Genomic DNA, 14,429 nt, shown 5'->3' with positions numbered 1-14,429 from the left:
GGCCCTTCAAAGCCACTTCAAATGTGATGAAATCCCTGAATAAATGGTTTTGTAAATTTTGTTGGAAAATGAGAAATCGCTGGTCAACTTTTAACCCTTCTAACTTCCTGACAAAAAATCTATTATCTATCTATCTATCTATCTATCTATCTATCTATCTATCTATCTATCTATCTATCTATCAATATAATATAATAGATCTATCTATTATCTATCTTAATTATCTATCATCCATCTATTATCTGTCTATTTATCTACTAATCTATTATCTATTAACTATCATCTATTAACCTATTATCTGTTTATTATCTATCATCTATTATCTATCTATCATCTATCTATCTGTTATCTATATATTATCTATCTATCTATCATCTATCTATCATCTATCTATCATCTATCTAATCTATTATCTAGCTATTATCTATATTCTATCTAATTATCTATTATCTATCTATCTATCTATCATCTGTTATCTATCTATCTATCTATCTATCTATCTATCTATCTATCTGATCTACTGTATCTAATTCATCATCTACCTATCAAGTTCATATCTATCCATTAATATAATATTGATTTACTATAATAAAAATAAAAATTAATAAAATATAATCAATAAAAATATACCTTTTTTAATGCCGAAGCAACCACATTTATATCCTGTGCCAAAACAACTCACGTACATGCACATTCCTAAGAAAAAGAGGGTCCCTACATATCATAAGCTTGGGTGATGTGCAAACAAACAGTGGCATAATTGGGGTTGTATTGGGGAAGTTAGGGTATTAACAATCATTGAGACGGGATCATGAAACCGTAAGATAATGGAAATTCTGAACGGAGATGCCGTAGAGAGCCCTTAAGGCTAGAGCTTAATTGAAATTCAGTTCCGACCACAATGTTGTAGTAAAGTTGCTAATATGGGCCCTTTCCAATATTCCCACTCCATCTCCAGCATCGCTCCCAGTCTGACAGCCCTATAAACCAATAATTCCCAGTGCCCTAAGAATCTACACGTAAGGGGTATACGTGAAGCCTCATCTCCTACTCACCGGGGCACTGGTGAACTCCGCAGCCCAACGCGTTTCCTGCGGGATCACTAAGTGATGGCTGGGAAACACTTTGTCCTGTCTCCTGATTACTCCTAATCAATGGACACAATGAGAAGGTGTGTGACCCAAATCTCCGAATGTCAGGAGGTGGAAAGTCCAAGAACTAACTCAATGTATGCGGAGACGCATCTTACGCCTGCAGTAAGGATACCGCGATAGTGAAGCTCTTCTATCCCCGCGGAGGTGCATAAAATCACAAATGCACATGTTGGATTTTTGTGACAATTCCATTCATTTTTCTTTCTCATAGTATTTGCAGATGATAAATAAATGACCCCAGGGAGCGGAGCCGGCTCCAGATTTATGTGAGCTCCTCTCCGTTTTCGATTTTTCCTCCTCACTTTAATTCTAGAGTTGTGTAGTTTTTACCATTACAATTTTGGGGTCCATACGACTTATTGATCTCTTTTTTTAGCCTCTTTTATTCTCCTTTTTGGGAAGCAAAGTGAACAAAAAACAGCAATTCTGCTTTTTTTTTTTTATTCGTTTCGACATTCACTTTATGGAATAAATATTATGATATTTCATTGATTCTTACATTTACGCACGTGGCGACACCAAATATGTTTATTATCTAGATTTTATTTTTTAGGTTTTATATACCTTCTAGGAAAAGGGAGGTGATATGAACCTTCTAATTATTTCTCTTTTTATTTTTTTTTATTTTTTCTCTACGAGACTTGAACTTGCCATCCCTTGATTGCTGTAATATTACAGTATTTTGCAAAAAATTACCAATCGCCCATGAAGCCTTCATAGATGTGCAACCATTTCAGATATGGGGCCGTCGGCCGGCCCGCCAGCTGTCTGTGCCAGTGGTAGCCAGTAACGACATTGCGAGGGTGGGGGAAAGTAAATCTGCATCAGAAGGGACAAGTTCCCCAGTTTTCAGCCTTGTTAGCCTCTGTCATGATTGACAGGAGCATATAAGAGGTTAAACTGATGTAATCGGAGATATCTCAGCCAGCACTCATTTTGTTTGGTGGTTCCAGGGTTCAAGGGATACTGGTGCAGAAATCTGGGGGTACAACCATTGGGACCCCCATCATTTCCAGAAACGTGTGTTCCATATGTGCAATGAGTAATGTTGTGCACGCTTGACTTCTGCTCCATTTTCTTTTAAGGGACTGTTCCATCAGCCCATCACTGCTCGATTCACCCTGAGGACTCCCTGTTATTGGGATCAATGGGGTCTATTGGGTTGGAAATTTATATATTGAGTGAAAAAAAATCCAGAATTAATACTACATGTCCGCTTTCTTTCAGCAACAGCGCCACCCCTGTCTATAGGCCAAGTCTGTTATTGCAGCTCAGCTCCATTAAAGTGAATGAAGCAAAACTGCCATACCACACCGAACCAACAGACAGGGGTGGCGCCGTTTTTGGAAGCAAACAACCTTATTTTTCTAATCTTGGATAATACCGGTTTGTATTTCCATTCACTGACTGCAAACCGAGATCTTGAAAATGGTTGAAGAGGCGAAAGATGAAGTAGATGAGAAAGTTCTGGGATTATTATTATTTATTATCATGATTAATATGTGTGAAAATGTTTGACAGTTTTGTAATAATTGCACTCGAAATAAACGCGCAATGAGCGGACGTGAGCAGACACATCTCAGAAATACGCCATACAGAAGGATCTAGAAGCAATTGCCGTTTGGCACACTTCTCTCGGGATTAGTCCCCTGGAGACTCATCTATCCTGAAGTCTAATAATTTAGAGGCCAGCACAACATTTTCAGCATCTAATTAGCAGCAAATAATGAACCGATAGAAATGCGTCCGACCTTCAGATCACTACGTAGAGACAAGGCCTCATTTGTCTTTGTTTCCCATAGCAACCAATCAGCACTTAGCTTTCATTTCTCAAACGGCTCTGATCACATGAAATCTGAGCTCTGATTGGTTTCTATAACAAAAACAAGCTTACTAGTAGATAATGGTGACAAATGAGGCCCACAGAGTATTATTATTTCCTATCGTATTATTTCACATATTCACAGTATTTATGTCCTTTTCTCACAAATGAAAACCATCGTTTAATTAGTGTTATAGTGTCGTAGGGGCCCGGAGGACATCCACAGCCCCTTAGTCACATGCCACACAGGTTAAAGCAAATACATATACACTTTGGCAACCAAATTAAATCCATCTCAAATAAAAAATGGAGCAACTAGTCTTGGTTAAAAATCTGCTAACGCTTTGTGTCGACAGCTCCTAGGCAGATCCATATGTTTCCATGGTTACAGATGATAAACAAACTCTGTATATAGTCTGATCTGGAAGTCAGGAGTTAAAGTACCAGAGCACCAATGAAAACTTTGCCCTTAGGATAATTTCGGCAGAAAAATTACACTAAAACTTGGCTGCCTATTCTATAGTAGGATGATTGAACTATTGATATTCCTTACAGTCCTCAGAAAAGTCAAAATAAGTGACTGAAACTAGTGGTGTACCACTAATTAGTAGCAGACCAGGCGGCTGCTATGGGGGAGTCTGTGAGCTACGGGGGCCCAGTGCTCAACAACACTGCCCCTGTGTCACAATTCAACAATATCTGCATCCTCTGGACATGGAGGCCATCATATTGAGTGGGGGCTGTAGGGGCCATCATACTTTGTGCTGGTGCTCTGGGGCCATCATACCATGTGTTAGTTGTGAGGGCAATCATACAATTTGTAGAGCTCTGGGATCCGTCTTACTACATGGGGTGAACAAAGGGACATCATACTGTGTGGGGGATGTGAGGGCCATCATATTTTCTGAGTGGGCTCTGGGGCCATCATACTATGTGGAAGACTGTAGTGGCAATCCTACTAAGTGGGTGTCTGTGGGATCCATCCTACTGTGTGGACATCATACTGTATGGTGAGCGTTCTGGGGCCATCATACTGTAGGGGGCTGTGGGGAACATAATACTATGTGAGACGCTGTGTGAACAGAATATTGGGAGGGAAAATACTGTGTTGGGGGTCACTGTGGGATCCTCATAATGTGAGTAGGGGGCACTGTTGGGGCATCATACTGTGTTGGGGGTCACTGTGGGAGCCACATGTGTGTACACAGCACTGTTGGGGCATCATACTGTGTTGGCATTTTGTTGATCCACTGGGACGCATTTATGAATTAATTCACCAAGTTTGTGATTCTGCATTTAGATAATTTTTGAGAAGAGTCCAAAATCGGTGTTTTTTTGGCCTCCTACTGAGACAGCCCCAAAATGGCCAACAATGCCCAGAAATGATCGCTTGACTTTGAATAAGCCCTTTTGTTTTGGGTTGTGGGCTTGTCCCAGAAAATTGGGACTGTTGGCAAAGATGGGTGGATGTGAACCTGTACAGATCCATTTCCAGTGCTATTGTGGGACCAAGAAAACCTCAGACCGATACCGATCTGATCACAGGTCCTTGATGTTTGGGAAGGCAAAACTTCAAGGAAACATTGCACAGGCTGAATATTATGGAAAACCCTGACTGGTTCTAGGGTCAAGGAGGTACATGAGCATTGGAGTGATAATATTTACCGCCTGTAAGTAGTAGGCCATCCAAACTCCAGACATGTCGTATCGTCTTCCTTTCTCACAGCAGTGTGAATCCATTAACAGACACTTTATTATATGTGACTCATTACAGCTTTTATCTACCCTTTATATGACTGGCTATTAAATGGAGATTACATTGTATTAAGTCATCTCCCGGCCTCACCTATTAACAGCAGTGTGAAATGTTAAAATGGGTAGAGAATATATTACTTAAAGATTGGCCGATTCCGTGCCATAAAATTCATGAAAGTTTTTCATCTCTTTGTGTGTTCCTGATTTCATGAGTAAAGGTGCACTTACAATGGCCAATTATCGTGAATGAGCATTGTTAGGCTGGGGTCACACGAGCATATAAAAAAATGGTTCCATTCTCGTCCAGAAAACGTGGGACGATTTTTTTTCTCACTTGTCATCTGTATACAATCTGTTTTTTTTACTCAGCAGTTATCAATCATTTACTGAATCATTAACAGTTTCCCATCTTACAGAACTGCAATGTATCCTCAAAAATCGGACATCTGATTTTTTTCCTCGCACCAAATACAGCCGAGATAAAAAAAGGAAATCTGTACTGCCTCATTGAATAACATAAGGGAGTGCAATCCCTTATTTTATTTGATTGCACTTGTCCGATTTATACATTAGTGTAAGCGAGTCCTTATAAATGTTCGTTTCCTCATATCTGTCAGTGCAAACAGGCTGCCAATCACCCGATTAACGAGTAAAACACTCATTTGCTGGCAGCACATTGTCCTATGTAAGCAGCGCATGTGCTGCCGACAACAATGATACTGTACGAGCACTGAATGATCACGTCAATGATCGTTCTGTAAAAGGGTGGACAAGGCATCATGCTCCCCTCACAGAGATGTCATTGCAGTGTATGATAAAGTTATGCTTTGTTGTGTTTCTGATTATTATAAAAAGGTATTTATCCCTATGGCCGTAGTCTGTGTCAGGTTCCTGCAGGGTTAACTGCAAGGCTGGCCCCTGGAGTGAGGTAATTTCTAGGGGGGACCAGTGGAAGAGTGTTTAGGGATATAGGAAGTAAGTAGTCAGTGTTGTAAAGGAGGTGAGAGGGAGAGAACAGGGAGACAAGTGGTAGAACTACAAGGCTCAGAATGAAGAGGGACTAGTTACAGAGATAGCAGGACATCATAGACAAGTGGGGTCACTGCCAGAGAAAGGCTTACAAGTCTGGGAATTGTACTGTCCAGTGGTACAAGGTAGCCCACTACTGTGGGTGCTGATGCGGGGAGCAATGACTCTATGAGGGGCCTCTGGGACTGTTATAAGCAAGGAAACAAGGTATCCGGGTCATAGCGACACCTGGACCCATATGACCCAATTCCCCTTCCTGACCAGCCCAATATTCATTTTTGCCCTTTTTCTCCCCTTCTTTACATAGCTGTAACAATTTTTTCCCATCGTCATGCTGTAGCTGTTGTTTTTTATTTGTGCAGCATTGTTGCTTTTAATAACACCATTTACTCGACCATGTAATGTGTAGAAAAACACATGATTTAGAGGAAAAAAAATATTCTACAATTTTTTGGTGGTTAGTACAATCCCGCTGATACGGAATTTGTGTTTTGTTACATTTTGCAGCTTTGTTTTATTGCTTTTTATTCAAAATTTTAGGGTGGCGAGGTCACATAAAAAAAAAAACACCCCCATAGCAATTCTGGACTTTTGATTTATTTCTGTTGCATCATTTTCTGTATGGATTAAATCATTTTATATTTTGACTTTAAAGGAAGCAGCTGTTTCCCTTCATTTTAGATTAGAAAAAGACTGCCATTTTTTATGTTTTAGATTTTTTAAGATATTCTTTTAAGATTTTTTTCTTAACTACAGAGTTTTAGGTATACACAGATGGCAGAAATGGGGGCTTTCAGCCACGGAAACTCATCAACAATTTCATGATCGCATTGCAGTGGGGAACAGTTGGCATGTATACGTATCTTCCCATAATGAACCCCTTAAATGCTACTAAAAGAAATTCACAGCAACATGTACGGGGTTAGGGTATGTTTCCACGTTCAGTTTTGCTTCAGGCTTTGGTCAGGATTTTATGCAGGTAAAATCCTGACCAAAACTGCACCTGAGGTCACTGGCAGGTCACCTGCGGTGTTCCTGCGTGTTTTGCTCATAGTAGCAACATGCTGCGTTTCGAAAAAACGCACCACGCATGCGTTTTCGCGGCAAAAACGCATGCGCTTTTTAACGCATAGTGGAGTCTGGATTTCATGAAATCCCATCACTATGCTGTAACATCTGGACGCTGCGTTTTTGACGCTGCGGAAAAACGCAGCGTCAAAAACGCAGCGTTTCCTGAACGTGGAAACATACCCTAAGGCTTCTTTCACACATCCTGATATTTCAGGTACTGGAAAAAACAGCACCGGTGCTATCCGTATCCATGTGTCAGCGTGTACAAGCCATGTGCCATCTGTGTGCTGTCAGTGTGCACCATCCATGAGGAATCTGTGTGCTGTCAGTGTGCACCATCCATGAGGGATCTGTGTGCTGTCAGTGTGCACCATCAGTGTAACACGTACTGAAATAGAATGCAGAAGAGAAATGACCGATGTTTAGGTGTTAGATATGCAAAGATAGAGTAGATAGATAGCTAGATAGATCTCTGAAACACATAATTAGTGCCGTGCGTATGTATTTTACTATACATGTGTTATGCAAAAAATAAAAAAAAGTTGAAAAAAATGGCTTGGGATCCCTTTTATTTTTAATGACCAGTTAAGGGAAAGTAGACAGCTGTGAGCTGGTCTTATTATGCTCTGAAGGTACCAATATCCATGGACCTTCCCAGCCTTTTAACATCAGCCCGCAGCTGTCTGCATAGGCTTTGCTGGTTATTAAAAATAGAAGGGATCCCGATTCTTTTTTTTTTTCTAAATACATGTACAGTAAAATGTACACTCATGGCACTAATTATATATATCTCATCTATCTATCTATCTATCTATCCATTGTGAGAAGGTCACAGGTAAAATACTGGAGGGGAGATACTGTGTGTGTCACTCAGGATCTTAGGGTTAGTGATATGAACCTGGAAAATTGCTCCAACATACTTACGTGCTAAGAGGAGTTAACTGGCCATATTAAGGGTTTGTGTGAACATCTGAAGAGTGGGTTGGAGGCTGTTCACCCTACCTCCACCTCAGGATGTGGTCCAGAAAGTAAGTGTGGAGCCTCTGGATTCATTCAGGTTTCGATGTGTCTGGAGATGAGATCTGCAGAGCTATGCTCGTGTTAAAGGGACACTGTCACCTGAATTTGGAGGGAACAATTTTCAGCCATAGGGGAGGGGTTTTCGGGTGTTTGATTCACCCTTTCCTTACCCGCTGGCTGCAATATTGGATTGAAGTTCATTCTCTGTCCTCCATAGTACATGCCTGCACAAGGCATGCCTACAGAGTATCTATTCTGTACAGGAGGTTATATTTGCAACCTCTGCAGACGGACTAGTGTGGTGACACTATCACACACGGCCTGTTTTTAGGTTTTGGTTTGACACTTGTTGCGCGGTATTTTACGTTATTTAATTGTTTTTATTTTTGTGACAGAGTAGGCACAGTACCTGTCTATTATACCGGCAGCACTTGTGTGGCTACTATTTTTAATCTTAGCGCCAGTGTATTTCATCTATTTTAATCAGTTTTAATAAACCAGTTGAAAACGTAAACTGAAAGTGTTCCTGAGACTACCTCTAAACAGCCAAGTAGATCTACCACACTATCTATGTATTATCTATCTATCAATCATCTATCTATTATCCCTCTATCTATTATCTATCTATCTATCTATCTATCTATCTATTATCTATCTATTATCTATATATCTATCATCCCACTATCTACCATCTATTATCTATCTATCTATCTATCTATCTATCTATCTATCTATCTATCTATCTATCTATCTATCATCCCACTATCTATCATCTATAATCTCTCTATCTATCTATTATATATCTATTATCTATCTATGTATCTATTATCCATCCATCCATCTATCTATTATCCATCCATCTATTTCTATCTTTGCACATCTAACAGCTAAACATCTGTCATTTCTATTCCGTACGTGTCACACGAATTACACACTTTTTTTTTTTTGCTGCCGGAAAAAAAGGACTAAGACCCCCCTACTGATCAGCAGAATGAAGGAGCCCTCTTCACTGCTTACATTGTTTAATCGGTACAATCGATTGTGCCGGTACCGCAGCTTGTCCCATTCAATTGCACAAGTCAAAGTGTAGTACCAGGCAAAGCCACGAGTACATGCGGGCACTGCAGACTGGATTCCCATGCATTAAACACTGATCGGCTATCCTAAGGAGTCGGACTAAGGGCAGCCAACGGCTAGTGAAGTCCATTGTCCCTTCGGTGGTCTTGAGATTCCACCTGTCGGAAGGCAGAATGAAAGCAATCACTAACCAGGAGTGATATCACTGCTTTACCTCTGCGACATTTCAGTATTTTGTATCTGTCTACGTGGTGACTACGAGCGCTCTCACTATATCACTGTACGGTCTAGAAACTCGGAGACCGCTGTTGAGGAGGAGCAGACAGGCGGCCTAATTACAGTCAGTAAACAGGTCTTTTACGGCCCATTCTCCGAGTTTCGCTGGCCGGCAGTGTTTGCTTTCTGCGCCGTCAGTCAGGTGCATTTTACCTGTAAATCTTTATACCTTTCGTTTTTGTCTTGTTTTATATCTAAGTGGAATCTGGAAGAGACATTGATGAACAGCAAAGCCTGAGACTGCACAGACACATGTAGGGATTTGTCAGAAATGTCTGATTATCGCTCACACGTGATCTACAGGAGGGTTACATGCGTCCTATCATTTGAAAACTGTGATGGAAACATTGCTGTATTACCACAATTGCAGGAAAAAGCGCATTGTAGCTGCAACGTGTGAACACGACCCAGGTATTTAGACCGTTAAGGAAAAATAGTGTCCCAAAGAGGATTATTGCACGCCAGTCTTTTGTAATTTAGTATAAGCAGCCCCAAACCACAAGGTTATCCCATCCATCCCTTTTTGTGTGGTATGCAGTGATACAATCCAGGACCCTTTCCCCCCACTTTTGTGACTTGGTACCCCCATTGGTATTTAAAGTGCTGCGTACCTGTATACCGACCCTTACCAGCTGCCTCATGGAAGCTTCCCAGTCTTATGTCCTTAGTTTTACTGTGCCTCAGTGGTATTAATATATAAGTTTTTATAATTTATATTAATATGTTTGTTTTCATTTATAGGTTTTTTTTGTATCACTTTCTTAGAAAAAGTCACAGATGTCGCAGTTTTGAGAGCAGAAAATGGTGTGGTGGACCCATAGGTGGTCCTGCCCCCAAAGAACTGATGACAGGTAAGCAGCTTCAGATACTGAGATCGCAAAAATTAAGTTTTTTAATTATGTTGATATTGAAGCTGTGGTTGAAATGGGCCCAACAAAACAGACAACGTGAGTTTTTTTGTGGCAATAACATTTGGTAGAAGAGTTAGTTATTCTCTACATTAGAGACCCTCAGAAGACATAGGATCAGACCACTGACAATAGATAGTCCTTCCTCACCCTCTCTGCACGGTGACCTCTGCACATTTCATAGAGCATGCTCATTACACCCTCTGATATTCAGGTTGAGCTACTGTCCAAAGCTTAGGAGAGATGGATGTCCTCATAATCATTTAAAGATAAAATATAAAAGTTTCCTCTGCCCCAAAAGAATCATAACTATTAGTTGGAGCAACAGTAGCTTCAAGTGTGATTCGTCAAAAACGCTGCTCATACAAAGATCCCTACAGATAACTTTACAGTCTGCACCCATTCACCTAGATTTTCCAATCCATAGTAAAGCTGAATTTGATGTACAAAATCACCACAACAACAAGAATTGATTTCACAATTTGGAATTTCTGCCTGGATGAGTTGTGTTTTTTCCCATGATGGCTTCCAAAGATGACATGGACTCCATTACCGTAGACACAAAATGCATAAATCTACAGAACCAGAGGAATGAAGGACACATTATATATCATACTTAAATGGTCCTTGTTGTTTCAATGATCTGCATAAATCTTAGTAGATAAATATGCTTCTTTATCCACTTATGAGCCATTTCTTCTCCACACCCTGCCTCCCAGACCCATCATTCACTCAAATACAACTAAAATCCGTCTTGGTAAAAGAAAGATGACCTGCCAGCTCCATGATTGATCCGATTATAGCTGCTAAATTAAGTCTCTTCAGAGGGGAGGTGTAAGGAGCGGTTGATTGTGCCGCTACTGTTTTATCTCACCGACTGCTGGATTCATAGCTACACTGCTCAGTATTGCGGGATAAAGTCCTCCATGTTGCTGGTGCTTCTGAACATGTGCTACATAGAAGATTATCAAATTCACCGCACTCTCTATAGATGTCAAGAATATCAGTTTATTAACCTAAGCAAAGCTGGGAGAGTAACAGAATATTACAGCATATGCGATTAAACAACGTTTCGGCTCAACCTGAGCCTTTATCACGTTTTCGCTTGTTGCCGTGAAGAATCGTATATGAGATGGGATAAGTCCCAGTGATGCAGCAAGGGTTCTGTTAATAGTACACAGGCTGTCACTGAGCAAAGCGCGGGAGCGCCGCTCATCACCCGGATTCCTAAAGGTCCATACCCTCTGCAAGGGAGACTTATTAAACGTACCCATACACCAGTGTACTATTAACAGAACCCTTGCTGCATCACTGGGACTTATCCCATCTCATATACGATTCTTCACGGCAACAAGCGAAAACGTGATAAAGGCTCAGGTTGAGCCGAAACGTTGTTTAATCGCATATGCTGTAATATTCTGTTACGCTCCCAGCTTTGCTTAGGTTAATAAACTGATATTCTTGACATCTATAGAGAGTGCGGTGAATTTGATAATCTACTATATCAGGGCCTCTGGTCCATTACACCAGCACCTCGCCTTATTGGACTGAGTGCACGCCAAAAATTCCCTTCATGTGCTACATAGAGACAGAAGAGCAGGATCTCTTCTTATGTCTCTGTGTGCACTATGTATCACAGACACCATAGCTGAGCTAGTTTCCACTCACTAGCTCAGAGACAACTGAAAATTAAAGGGGAAAACTGGTGAAAAATGCAGGACATAAGTCATATAATGGCTAGAAATAGTGCTATTCCTAATCTACACACATAAAAATCCATTCTGAAAAGTCACTGAAAACTACAGGTACACTTTAAATGGTTTCAACCAGTTTCCTTCACTTTACGCACACAAGACCAGGAGGTACTATATCTTCCAAAGATGCAAAATTTTCTACTTCTGATACATCAAAAGACTCTTCCGTGGCTTTTCATGAATGTCGATAAAGGATCTAAAGGTACTGGTGATACGCACTGGGACAAAGAACTTTGTTCTGCCGATTCCATCCATATTTAAACAGCAAATAGAAGCAACACAAGCACGTTGTCTACGCAGAGCGAGGGCAGCACGGGTTTTCTTTTATTTGCCCTGCCTCTTTAAAGAGGGATTATTGTTTTGCAGGAGACGTTTGAGAGATAGAGGAACAAAGAAGTCTAATACATCTTGACAAGGCTGACAAGACGGCTTCCCAAGACCTTAGATCATCCAGTATGTGTCACCGTAGCCGCTCTCACTCGGGGATTTGCAAATTGACTGCTGTATTCAAGCAGCAAATATCTAGACCCGGAGAGCAGAATGCAACATCGCTCCGCCACCCTATAAAACTCACAAGCTGGAAATGGAGATGCAGGGCAGGATACAATTACTTCTGCTGTGTTAACTCTTGTCTTCTTCTCTGTTCTTTTTTTTTTAATATGAAATCTAATAGGTCAATACAGCCAAAATCCATTAAAAAGGGCCATCAGCAGTGTAACGGAGCCTAATGGGTCCTGCTGGAGATGTAATTGACTCACTAAGATGGATGGGATTTTAATGTTTGTTGCGGCTGCTCCACCATAGAAGAAAAACATCATTCTCTGTAGATCAGAAGTAGTAGATTTGTCATGAGTTAATGTTAAAGTCGCACTCCAGCAATATGTTTTACATATAACACTATTTCACCAGTAATGCTGCTACTGTTTAATCGGTAGGTTTTACCCCTTCATTATCAGCAGCTGTCACCCAATCTCCGGTTTGACTACCAGTTCAGTATATTCTCTCGTGTAGACAGAAAGTCACAACTGACATCACCACCAATTAAATCCCTTCTGGCAGCTCTCAAAACTCTCCTCTTCTTACCTAACTCCACCTTCTATTTTTCTTCGAATAGCATCCATGCAGTTACATATATATATATATATATATATATATATATATATATATATATAATTTGAGCCTCATATAACAGATCACTGGTATCTGGTTCGCAATACTTGTCTATACATTCTGCGAGTGCTGAAGCTCCAGAATATTCCACTCCAAGTGGATCACCCTGCCTCTTGTTTTTAAAAGATGGCAGGGAGAAATCTATCACAAGCAGGAGGCAGAGGAAGGGAGGCTGCATCACATAGAATACACTGAGACTCTGCAGATGTAGTATACATCACATAGAATACACTGAGACTCTGCTGTACACATCACATAAGAGACAATGAGACTGCTGTATACATCACAAAGGATAAACTGAGATTGTGTATATGTGAAAGTGGTGAAGATGGTGTTCCACTCCCCTGGTAGCTCCCTGGTGGTTATATGTCCTGCAATGTAGTTAATAGTTATCTTCCAGTGAACTGCAGTACTAACCAACGGTAACAAGATATCAATGTTTTTCTCTTTGCTCTTTTACAGAAGTGTGTGAAAGGTGAAATCTGCCCAGGGACAGTGTCAGGGTTAACTGTAAATCCGGCCCATAGTGGGAAGAAGGATTGGGAATCTCCGGGTATTTTTTTGAGTTTGTAGGAAGTTAAGTCAGTTAAGTGGAGAGTCCAGATCAGACAATGAGAGAAGTGAGGATGCTCTCTGGCCCAAGTAAACTGCCAGAGTCTGTGGGAGAAAGAAGAAAGCAGCAGAGACAACAGTGGAAGTAAGAAAAGGGAACAGCTGGAATAACTCCATTGGTTTCAATGGAATACTCTTAGCAGGTGAGTTGGGGAAGGGAACGTTTGATCAGCAACTTTGTGAGAGTCCAGGAACAGGAGGTGTCAGCCAAGTCTTGAGAGCTGTGAGTCTGAGAAGAGAGAAGTCAGCGAGGCTGGGAGCACATACAGTAAAGGAGGTACCACAGGTGCTTAATTTACGTGGTTCCTGAAAAGTAGGCTGAAGATAGAGACTGCAGGAAGGTGCAGCTAAAGTGTCACTTTAAGCCGGGAAGATTGAAAGTCCTTACCTCGGTTTGTTAAAAGTCTCACCTACTCTGCCGCTGAAAATGAAAGCTGGAGACATGCCACAATTATGTTGTACAATGTCAACAATTCCCGTTTTCTGCTGTGTGTTTCTACAACTGTTAGTAAAGAGGAGTTTGATTTAATAGACTGTTGTGGCTCCCCATTCGTGGGTTCGCAGGGGATCATGGCTGCGCAATGCGTGGAGGGCCAGAGGAGCGGCGAAGTGCCCATGGTAACAACAGCATCATACACACCAGAGTTAACCCCCTTATCTGTAATGTGTCAGAAAGCAGAAACGGAGTTGATCGCCCATGGCTACCATCACAAGCATGTGTACATATATACATCACAAGGGATATACTGAGAATGCTATATGCATCACATAGGAGACACTA

At 41.0% G+C, this 14,429-nt stretch overlaps 1 protein-coding gene and 1 long non-coding RNA gene across 4 annotated transcripts in view; one reads left to right on the top strand and one right to left on the bottom strand.

Annotated features, from left to right (window-relative positions):
* The window catches only part of KCNJ6 (potassium inwardly rectifying channel subfamily J member 6), a 251,507-nt gene that overhangs the window by 184,535 nt on the left and 52,543 nt on the right, over positions 1-14,429 (bottom strand). The gene's annotated exons all lie outside the window — the stretch shown is intronic.
* Positions 2,450-14,120, top strand: LOC143789000 (uncharacterized). Of its 2 annotated transcripts, none has more exons than XR_013218811.1 (4): positions 2,450-2,540; positions 9,404-9,615; positions 9,970-10,055; positions 12,233-14,120. It is a non-coding gene; the product is annotated as an uncharacterized LOC143789000 (long non-coding RNA). The 2 variants fall into 2 exon arrangements; XR_013218810.1 differs by having other exon boundaries at positions 9,946-10,055.

Source organism: Ranitomeya variabilis (genome assembly GCF_051348905.1).
Source record: "Ranitomeya variabilis isolate aRanVar5 chromosome 1 unlocalized genomic scaffold, aRanVar5.hap1 SUPER_1_unloc_1, whole genome shotgun sequence".
Lineage (NCBI taxonomy): Eukaryota > Metazoa > Chordata > Amphibia > Anura > Dendrobatidae > Ranitomeya > Ranitomeya variabilis.
The sequence above is the reverse complement of the archived record's forward strand: the minus strand, read 5'-3'. Positions and strand labels throughout refer to the sequence as shown.